Raw genomic sequence first — 9,169 nt, 5'->3', positions numbered from 1 at the left:
TTTATTTATTTATTTAAAAAGAAAAGAAAGAAGAAAAAGAGAGAAGAGAGAGGAAACTGACCGAAAACTGCTTCTTGGCTCGAATTTCGAAGGAAGGAGTGAAAGAGATTTGAAAAAAAAGCCAAAAAAGACAGCTTTTATAGGCAAAAATGCGCCCGAAGGCGGCTGCGGCCGCCGACGCCGGCGGTGGCCACCAAAAAAAAAAAAAAAAAAATTTTCCAGTACTGTAAAAAAATAAAAAAAAGAGTTTTTTTTCATTTCCAATGCAAAAAAAAAAAAGTTTTTTTTTTTCATTTCCAATGCAAAAAAAAAAAGATTTTTTTTTCCATAAAATGGGCTGAAAGGAAATCCTATTTTCTTTCAAATTTGATAATCATACATACATATGAAATTTTCAGTACTAACCAAGTGCAGGTACAGGCAAAGTTCAGTACAGAAAGACAGAAAAAAGAGAAAAACAGGAAAAATCTAGCAACTATCAGCGGCGGGGCCTCCTCCTCCTCTGATCATCAAAAGCTAGCTGAGTCCAGGCTGTAGTTAGTTCTTGCTGCATCCCGAGAACCAGCTCCACCATCTGATTGACCAACCCGATGGGAACCTGGAAATCATACAAAGGAAAATACGAGTCAATATCAAATCTCTTATGAATCTTTTTTGTGAGAGATTCTTCAGTCTTTACCTCAGTAATGTCCTCGGAAGGAAGAGTCGGGCGATCCACACTCTCTAGGGAGACCTCTCGAAAAGCTGGAGGGCTGTTGGGAAGATAGTAGGGAATGCTGTATGGAAGGCGTAGATTGGCCAGGTCTGGGTGAAGCGTCCCGGTAGCCTCCGAAATAGCCCGGGGAGCCCTGGAAGGACCAGCCGAGCGGCTAGGCCCAGCCCGGGACGGACCCTCAATCGGAGTAGAAGAAGTGGGATCAGTCATAGGCCTCCTCCTTGGAGTCCTAGTCGAGGGGCCCGAAGCCCGAGAAGAACGGGTGCCAAGCGGCTGGGAGGGAGCCGGTCCTTGAAGACTATCAAGCCGAGACCCAATGGGCTGCATCAAAGAGATTCTGCAGAACTCATCATAATCCCCTCCCATGATGAACTCCGCATGTGGAATACCCTCAGTATGAGCAGCAGTGAGCGTCATCTGCTTACCCGCTCGCATGTCCTCGAGAGGGGAATAAGGGACAGAACGGCAGCCTCTTATCTGAATGTCCACTCTCTCACCCAAATAATATCGCTGCAAGACGGGGTGCGCCAGGACCACCCTCCGCCGAGACAAGGCATCTGACCGCTGGAAATCGGGATCAGCCTGAATCCAGCTCTGTAGACGGGCAGTCAACGGCCCTATTACGACCTATAAAAAAAAATGCAAATATGTTAATAAATCCTTTTTATTTAACATATCCAAGAATCACTAAGCACATACCTGCTCCAGAATGCAAGTATCAAAAAAGGCTCTCAACTCCTTCAGCGATTTCTTACGCCGAACAGTATGAAGGTTTGTTCGGTACCATCTCCAAGCCGAAGGCACCAGCCCTAATTCAAGATCAGCACGAATCAGCTCCGGGCGAGTGTAAGGAAAGTACTCAAATGCCCAAGTTGCAAAACAGAAACAGGAAATCAGTGAGAAAAATCAAGATAAACAGAAAAACACAGAAAGGAAGAATGTTCTTTACATTACCTCCCAGAAGTAGTAGGTCCCGCTGAGTTTACAGTGGCCTCGGCTCAGATCACACATGTCATCGTACATGCGGCTCAGAATAGCACCGGCCCAATCATACTCCTCCAAGTGGGACAGATTTTCCAAACTCTTTAAAATAGAAGGATTAAACTTCTCTTTCCTGTTGGACCAGAAGGTCGAAGCAAACAACAGCAACAAAGTAAATCGGGCCACCTGAGTAGCCGACAGTTCTCCCCGCCTGTATCTAGCATAGATGTCAGGGGCCTGGAGGGATAACCAGCGTCTGGAAACGCTCAAAGCGGGAGTAACAGAGCCTGGCTCAACAACCCGAGGCAGGTCTATCCCGATCAGCTCCACTATCCGATCAGGGGAGATCTCTGTCCTCCAGTCATCATATAGCTCGATCGGCCGAATGCCGAAAGGGATCCCAGAGATCACAGAAAAGTCCGCAGGGGTCATTGTCAACTCGCCCCAAGAAAAGTGAAAAGTATTGGTGGTGTCCCACCATCTCTCGGCCAAAGCGCCCAGCAACTCCTTGTGGCTGCTCTGACCTATGTCAAGATGCCTCAGGTAGCCCAGATAAGACGGTCCGATAATCGCTCCAACTGGGTTATGCTGATCGAATATCTCGATTGGAATTTCAGCCACAGAACTCTCACCCACATCCAATTTAATACGGGAGTCCTAAAAGGTAAAGCAATCTAAGAGTTATTCCTCGGTTCCTTACTAAGGATAATATCTTAGTTTACCCTAGTATGCATACTAATAAAACAGTAAGCACAGAAAAAATTCACATTTTGGCCACAGAGGCCCAAAAATTACAGTTCGGCCACAGAGGCCCAAAAATCCACAGTTTGGCCACAGAGGCCCAAAGATCTACATTTTTTTGGCCTCTAAGGCCCAAAGAAATAATTAAAACAAATAAACGTAAAAGGGAGCTTACCTGGGCATAGATGCCGGTCACGGAGGCTGAGTGTCAGCATCCACCGTAACATTGGCATCCTCGAGGGAAACCCCCAGAGACGCCAGAAAATCCTCGTCGCTGCTATGGCTCAGAGAAGTCATGGAGAAAGTTGAGAGGATTTGAGAGAAATCTTTGAGTTTGAAGGTTAAGAATGAATGAAAAGTTAGAATTTCAAGCTATTTATAAGCAAATAGCCAAAAGGCGGGTCTTCCGGACGCGTCCGATTTTCGCCTTCAAAATTTGCGTTTCAGACAACCACCGACTCCCATAAATCTTTTTTATGGTTGCCGATGGGGGGCAACTGTGAATACCCAAATTTTGAGGTTCAAAGAGCCAGTTTTCCCGGACTACAAACAGTCCGGCCGGGCCGGAGGCCATTCGGAAAATTCACCGGAAGTATGCCAATATGGTACTTGAAACGTCTGAAAAATTACGAGGATCACGAAACTGGTCCCGAAATATTTTTTGGAGGTCCGAAACTCCCGGAAAAGCTTCTGGAGTGATAAAATCAGCAAAACCGCCGGCCTCGGTGGCTTGGGCCGCCGGACCCGGCGGCCCAGGCCGCCAGCCGAGCCCCGGTGGCCCAGGCCGCCGAAACAGTCCGTTTTTTTCTATAAATAGTGGCCCCGGCACTCATTTCAAGGGACTCAGTCTGTGTTGATGGACGCTCCTTCTCCCCCACGCTCCTTGCGATTCTTTACTGCTTTTCTGCATTTTAGTTTAGCTTTATTGCTTTCTTGCTTAGTTAAGTGGTCACTAAAATTGAATTAATTAATATTCCCTTAACGAGGAGCTTAACCTGGAGTTAAGAAGTGGCCGTCGATTAAATCAGGTACATGAACTAAACTCTGCCTATTTAATTTTAGCACTTCATGCATGTTTCTCTTCTACTCCTCCTAATTCTGCAGCTGCATAAACGCATTCACGTCATCATTAGGCAAACAAATTGCCTCAATTAAATAAATTTAGACTAAATGCCCGGTTAATCAATAATCGTGGTATTAAAAGCCTAAATCCGACAATATTGGCTAAAAAGCCTAGTTAATCAATAACTATGGTTTAATCACCTTTATTTCGAACAAATCCGGCTTAAGTCCAATTAATCAATAATTGTGGCTAAATAGCCTTAATTAAACACGTTTTCTTGGCAATAAATTGCCTACATTGCAAATCAATTAATCACTTTTGGCAAACAGATTGCCTATAAGTAGATTAATCATTTTTTAGCGACAAATCGCTTAAAATCGAAATTTTGGCTAAAAAGCCTTCAAATAATTACTTTTGGCAAATAAGTTGCCTCAAATCAATCAATTTTTGGCGACAATCGCCCAATCATCAATTTTTGGCAATAAATTGCCTAAATCAATATTTTGGCTTTAAAGCCTTCAAATAACCAATTTTGGTGACAATCGCCTAAATCACATCAAATTTTTGGCAACGATTGCCTAAATCAAACTTTTTGGCTAAAAGCCTTAAATCAACAATTTTGGCATCAAATGCCTAATCAAATCAATCAACTTTTTGGCAAAATGCCTAAACAAAATGCACGAAGCATACACACACTCATGCATAAAGCATACCCATTTAAAGCCTTTTTAAAAAGGCCTATCGAACTACGTTAACTTTGATCTTCCATTCAAACGGAAGTACGTAGGCACGTTTAGGGATTTAACCCCGAGCGGCAAGTCGAAATCATCAAAATCTCATAAATTGGTCCAATTACTTCTTTCACCCTGCAAAGCATTCATTATTTGGTTAGTTCATCAACATGACATGGTCTCGGGATCCACCTCGGGTTCGAAGATTGTGCCTTAGACGTTGGGATAATTAATCTAATAATTAGGTTAATTAAAATTGGAGTCAACTTAAGGTTTTTCCTAGTTTACCCTAAAATAATTAAACAAGGTGGCGACTCATACATTCACATGCATTTCAACCCTTAGTCACATGCATTCGTATGCCTATGCGTTTTCGGGGGAGGGGTTCACACATGTACGATGACATGTGTGATCTGAGTCGGGGCCACTGTAAGCTCAGCGGGACCTACTACTTTTGGGAGGTAATGTAAAGAACATTCTCCCTTTCTGTGTTTTTCTGTTTATCATTCTTGAATTTTTCCTCATTGATTCTCGCTTCTGTTTTGCAGAGTTGGGCATTTGAGTACTTTCCTTACACTCGCCCGGAGCTGATTCATGCTGATCTTGGATTAGGGCTAGTACCTTCGGCTTGGAGGTGGTACCGAACAAACCTTCATACCATTCGGCACAAGAAATCGCTGAGGGATCTGAGAGCCTTTTTTGATACTTGCACTCTGGAGCAGGTATGTGCTTAGTAATTCTTGCATATGTTAAATAAAAAGGATTTATTAACATATTTGCATCTTTCATAGGTTGAGATGGGACCGATGACCGCCCGTCTACAGAGTTGGATTCAGGCCGACCCCCACTTCCAGTTGTCGGATGCCTTGTCTCGGCGGAGGGTGGTCCTGTCGCACCCTGTCCTGAGACGATATTACTTGGGCGAGAGAGTAGACCTTCAGATAAGAGGCTGCCGTTCTGTCCCTTATTCCCCTCCCGAGGATATGCGAGCGGGCAAGCAGATGACGCTCACCGATGCTCATGCTGGCGGTGTTCCACATGTGGAGTTCATCCTGGGGGGAGATTATGCCGAGTTCTGCAGAATCTTTTTGATGCAGCCCATTGGGTCTCGGCTTGATGGTTTTCAGAGATCGGCACCTTCCCAGCTGCTTGGCACCCATTCTTCTCGAGCTTCGGGCCCCTCGTCTCAAGCTGGGCCTAGTCGCATGTCAGGTCCTTCCAGGGCTCCTCAGGCCATTTCAGAGGCTACCGGGTCGCTTCATCCAGGCCTGGCCAACCTACGTCTTCCATACAGCATTTCCTACTATACACCTGACGGCACTGTAGCTTTTCGGGAGGTCTCCCTGGAGAATGTGGATCGCTTGGATCTTCCTCCCGAGGACATTAATGAGGTAATGACTGACAAATCTCTCACAAAAAGGATTCATAAGAGATTTGATATTGACTTGTGTTTTTTTTTTTTTTTGTATGGCTTCCAGGTTCCAAGCGGCTTGGTCACTCAGATGATGGAGCTGATGCTCGAGATGCAGCAAGAACTTTCTGCGTCCTGGACTCTGAGGGCCTTTGATGATCAGAGGAGGAGGAGGCCCCGCCACTGATGCCATGGTTGCTAGATTTTTCCTGTGTTTTTTTTTTTCTGTCTTTCTGTACTAAACTTTGACTGTAGCTGCACTTGGTTAGTACTGAAAATTTATATGTATGCATATTTATCCATTTTGTTTTGTAAGAAAACGGGCTTTTTTTTTCTTTTTTTTTTCAAAATTTTTTTTTTTGGCGGTGGCCGCTGTCACCGACGGCTGCTGCCGCCGTCTTCGGCGGCTGCTACCGCCGCAGCCGGCGGGGGCAGCCGCCTCCAGGCGCGTTTTTCTTATAAAAACTCTGTTTTTGTCTGTTTTTTTTTAGACTCCTCATTCTTTCTCGAAATCTGTGCCAAAAAACAGTTTTTTTTTTCTTTAACCAGTTTTTCTCTTTTTCTCTCTTTTCCTTTTTCTTTCTTCCTTCAAAAATGAATCCTTTTTATAATCATAGCATGCACAGTTGGACTAGGAGTCTCTCCAAAGTTGAAAAGATCAACTTAGGGAGGTACGGTCTCTCTCCTATCGTTACCCTTAGGGGAGTGGTAATTGACTGGGATTTTCTGCGGGCCTGCATCAGACTTTGGGGCCCAGAGGCCCATGTTTTCCGGTTCGGGGCCATGATTGAGGAGATGTGCCCTCTTTTCGAGGAATTCTGCGCTATCATAGGGTGTGATCCCAATGCCCCTTTAGTCAAGCATGAGGTAAAAGTTGGGTATGTTCGGTCGTTTGAAAGCCTGTTTCAGTTCAGTCGGCCACAAGCTAGGGCCATGATTGTTGGCGACCAGAAAGCAATTCTGCTGCCCCTGATTGATGAATTTTCAAAGGTTCACTCAGACGACCCAGACCAGATGAGGCTGAGGATGCGGGCCTTGGTTTTCTGCTTACTAGCTGGTTTCTTATTCAACAAGGATCCAGGCTTTGGGGATTTGCGACTCTGCCCCATGATTCGGCAGATGGAGGATATGGGTTGCATTGGAGGCATTGTGCTGGCAGAGACTATCAGGAGCCTTGACAGAGCTGCTTTAGGCTTCGATGAATGGACGGTCTCTCCGATCATTCTCCAGGTACTTCCCCTTTTCCTTTTTCTTTCTCATTTTTTTTTCTTTCTTTTGGTTCATTCCTTCGTAATAGAAAGGATCCATTACTCAGGTTTGGTTAAAGGACCACCTCCAAGTGGTTGCTACTCCTACTTCCTTGCCTTACAACCCTTCTCAATATCGTATGCGAAGGATCCTGATCACTCATCCATTCACTGATGCATGGACCTCGTGGCTGATTGAGCTGGGCCTAGATGAGGTACTGTGGTACGTTTCCTGGTATGACATTACCCGCTTCATCCAGGTTAGCTTCTGCCATACTCGGGTTTACCTTTTAGGCCTTACACACTGTACTTGGTACTGCGCTTCGCGCGTTATGAGGCAGATGGGGATAGACCAGACTGTTCCGATTGTGGATGACATTTCAGCTGATTCGGCCATCACTCCGGGTGTTACCCGAGCTGTCCTTAGGGCTTGGGTTAGAGACCATCACATGGTTAGGCCTTTACCTAATCCTGCCGGTGTTCAGACTTCTCCTGAGTATCGGACCTGGTTCATTGCCGTTGTCTGGCCGGTTGAAAGGCCAAGGAGGAACGCACTGCTGAGTGCACTTGAAGATTAGACTCAGGCTGACGCTGATAATGAGGTTGGGACTGATGAGGAGATTATGTTGGCTCCTCGGACAGGCGAGGTTGGAGAGAGTTCAGCAGCTAGGGATGACTCAGAGGATGTTGCCCCACGGAGGCGACGGGACACCTAGACTCTTATAGGCTTTTGGACTTTTGTTGTTCTTCCCTTATTTTGACTTTTTATTCGGGACTTTGACATTGGATTTTGGATGTATGTTTTTTTTTTTGGCTTTGGACTTAGACTTAGACTTCATTATTTAGTTATTTTGGATTCTTTTGCTCTTGCTTGACTTCGGACTGTTTGACTTTATTGCTTTAATTGGGAATGTCATTTGACTTTTAAGCTTTCCAAGCATTTTCTAACTTTATTTATTCAAGCTCTAATTTTTGCCTAAGCCGCCCTTTCGAGTTTTCAACTTAGCGAGCTACCCATTTTTGCCTAAGCCGCCCTTTTCGGGTTTTCAACTTAGCGGGCCCCGATTTTTGCCTAAGCCGCCCTTTCGGGTTTTCGACTTAGCGGGTTTTTTTTCTTTTTCACTTTTTTTCTTTTCTTTCCCTTTTTTTTTTATTTGGCAAAGAAGAATGAATTATGAAATGATTTTTTTTTCATTAATGTTTAGACCGCGCCCAAAGAGGGCTGCCTACATATCCCCGATACACAATTTCTTTTTTTTCCGAGGAGAATCAGGTCTAATGTAGCTCTTTTTACATTATGCAATGCTTATTATACAAAATATCTTTTTAACTGATCTAAATTACATGGATTAGTGAATTCCAGACCATCCAAATCAGTCAAAATGACGGCTCCGCCAGACAATATTTTCTTCAACACATAGGGTCCAGCCCAATGAGGACCAAACTTCCCACGCGGGTCTATGATTGGCTGTCTAATTTCCTTCAGGACCAAACAACCTTCTTCCAGTTTTCGATCTTTGACCCTCTTATTAAAATGCCGTGCCATTCTTCTCTGGTAAACTTGAGTTTGGTGGATCGCTTGCAATCGTTTTTCGTCCATACCCAAGAGTTGCAAATGATAATTCTTAGCCCAATCTGCTTCGCTGATCTGGCTTTCCCGGATAATCCTTGCCGACTGAACTTCCAGCTCAATAGGCAACACTGCTTCCATACCATACACTAAGGAATACGGGGTCGCCCCAGTAGGCGTTCTGATTGAAGTCCTATATCCCCATAGGGCATTCGGTAATTGTTCGTGCCAAGCTTTATGCTTTTGAACTGTCTTTTGTAAAATGACTTTTATAGCCTTATTTGCAGCCTCTACAGCCCCATTTGTTTGTGGACGATAGGGCGAGGACTTATGATGTTGGATTCTCTTTTGCTTCAGCAGGTCTGAAAATTCACTTTGAAAGTGGGACCCGTTATCAGTAATGATCTCGAATGGCGTTCCATACCGACAAAGGATGTTAGTACGAACGAACTGTGCTGCCTTCTTGGCATTCAAGACCGAATAGGAGGCTGCCTCAATCCACTTAGTGAAATAATCAACAGCAACCAGGATAAATTGATGACCATTGGAAGCCTTTGGGAGGATTTTTCCGATCACGTCTATGCCCCAAGTTGCGAAGAGCCAAGGTGAAGCAATGGGATTCAAATTGACCGGAGGCTGTCTTTGCAGCTTAGCAAAAATTTGACACTCATGGCACTTCTGCGCGTGCCTCACGCAGTCTGCATTCATGG

Source organism: Jatropha curcas, chromosome 1 (genome assembly GCF_041381405.1).
Source record: "Jatropha curcas cultivar XTBG-Jc1 chromosome 1, XTBG_Jcur_1.0, whole genome shotgun sequence".
NCBI lineage: Eukaryota > Viridiplantae > Streptophyta > Magnoliopsida > Malpighiales > Euphorbiaceae > Jatropha > Jatropha curcas.
The sequence above is the reverse complement of the archived record's forward strand: the minus strand, read 5'-3'. Positions refer to the sequence as shown.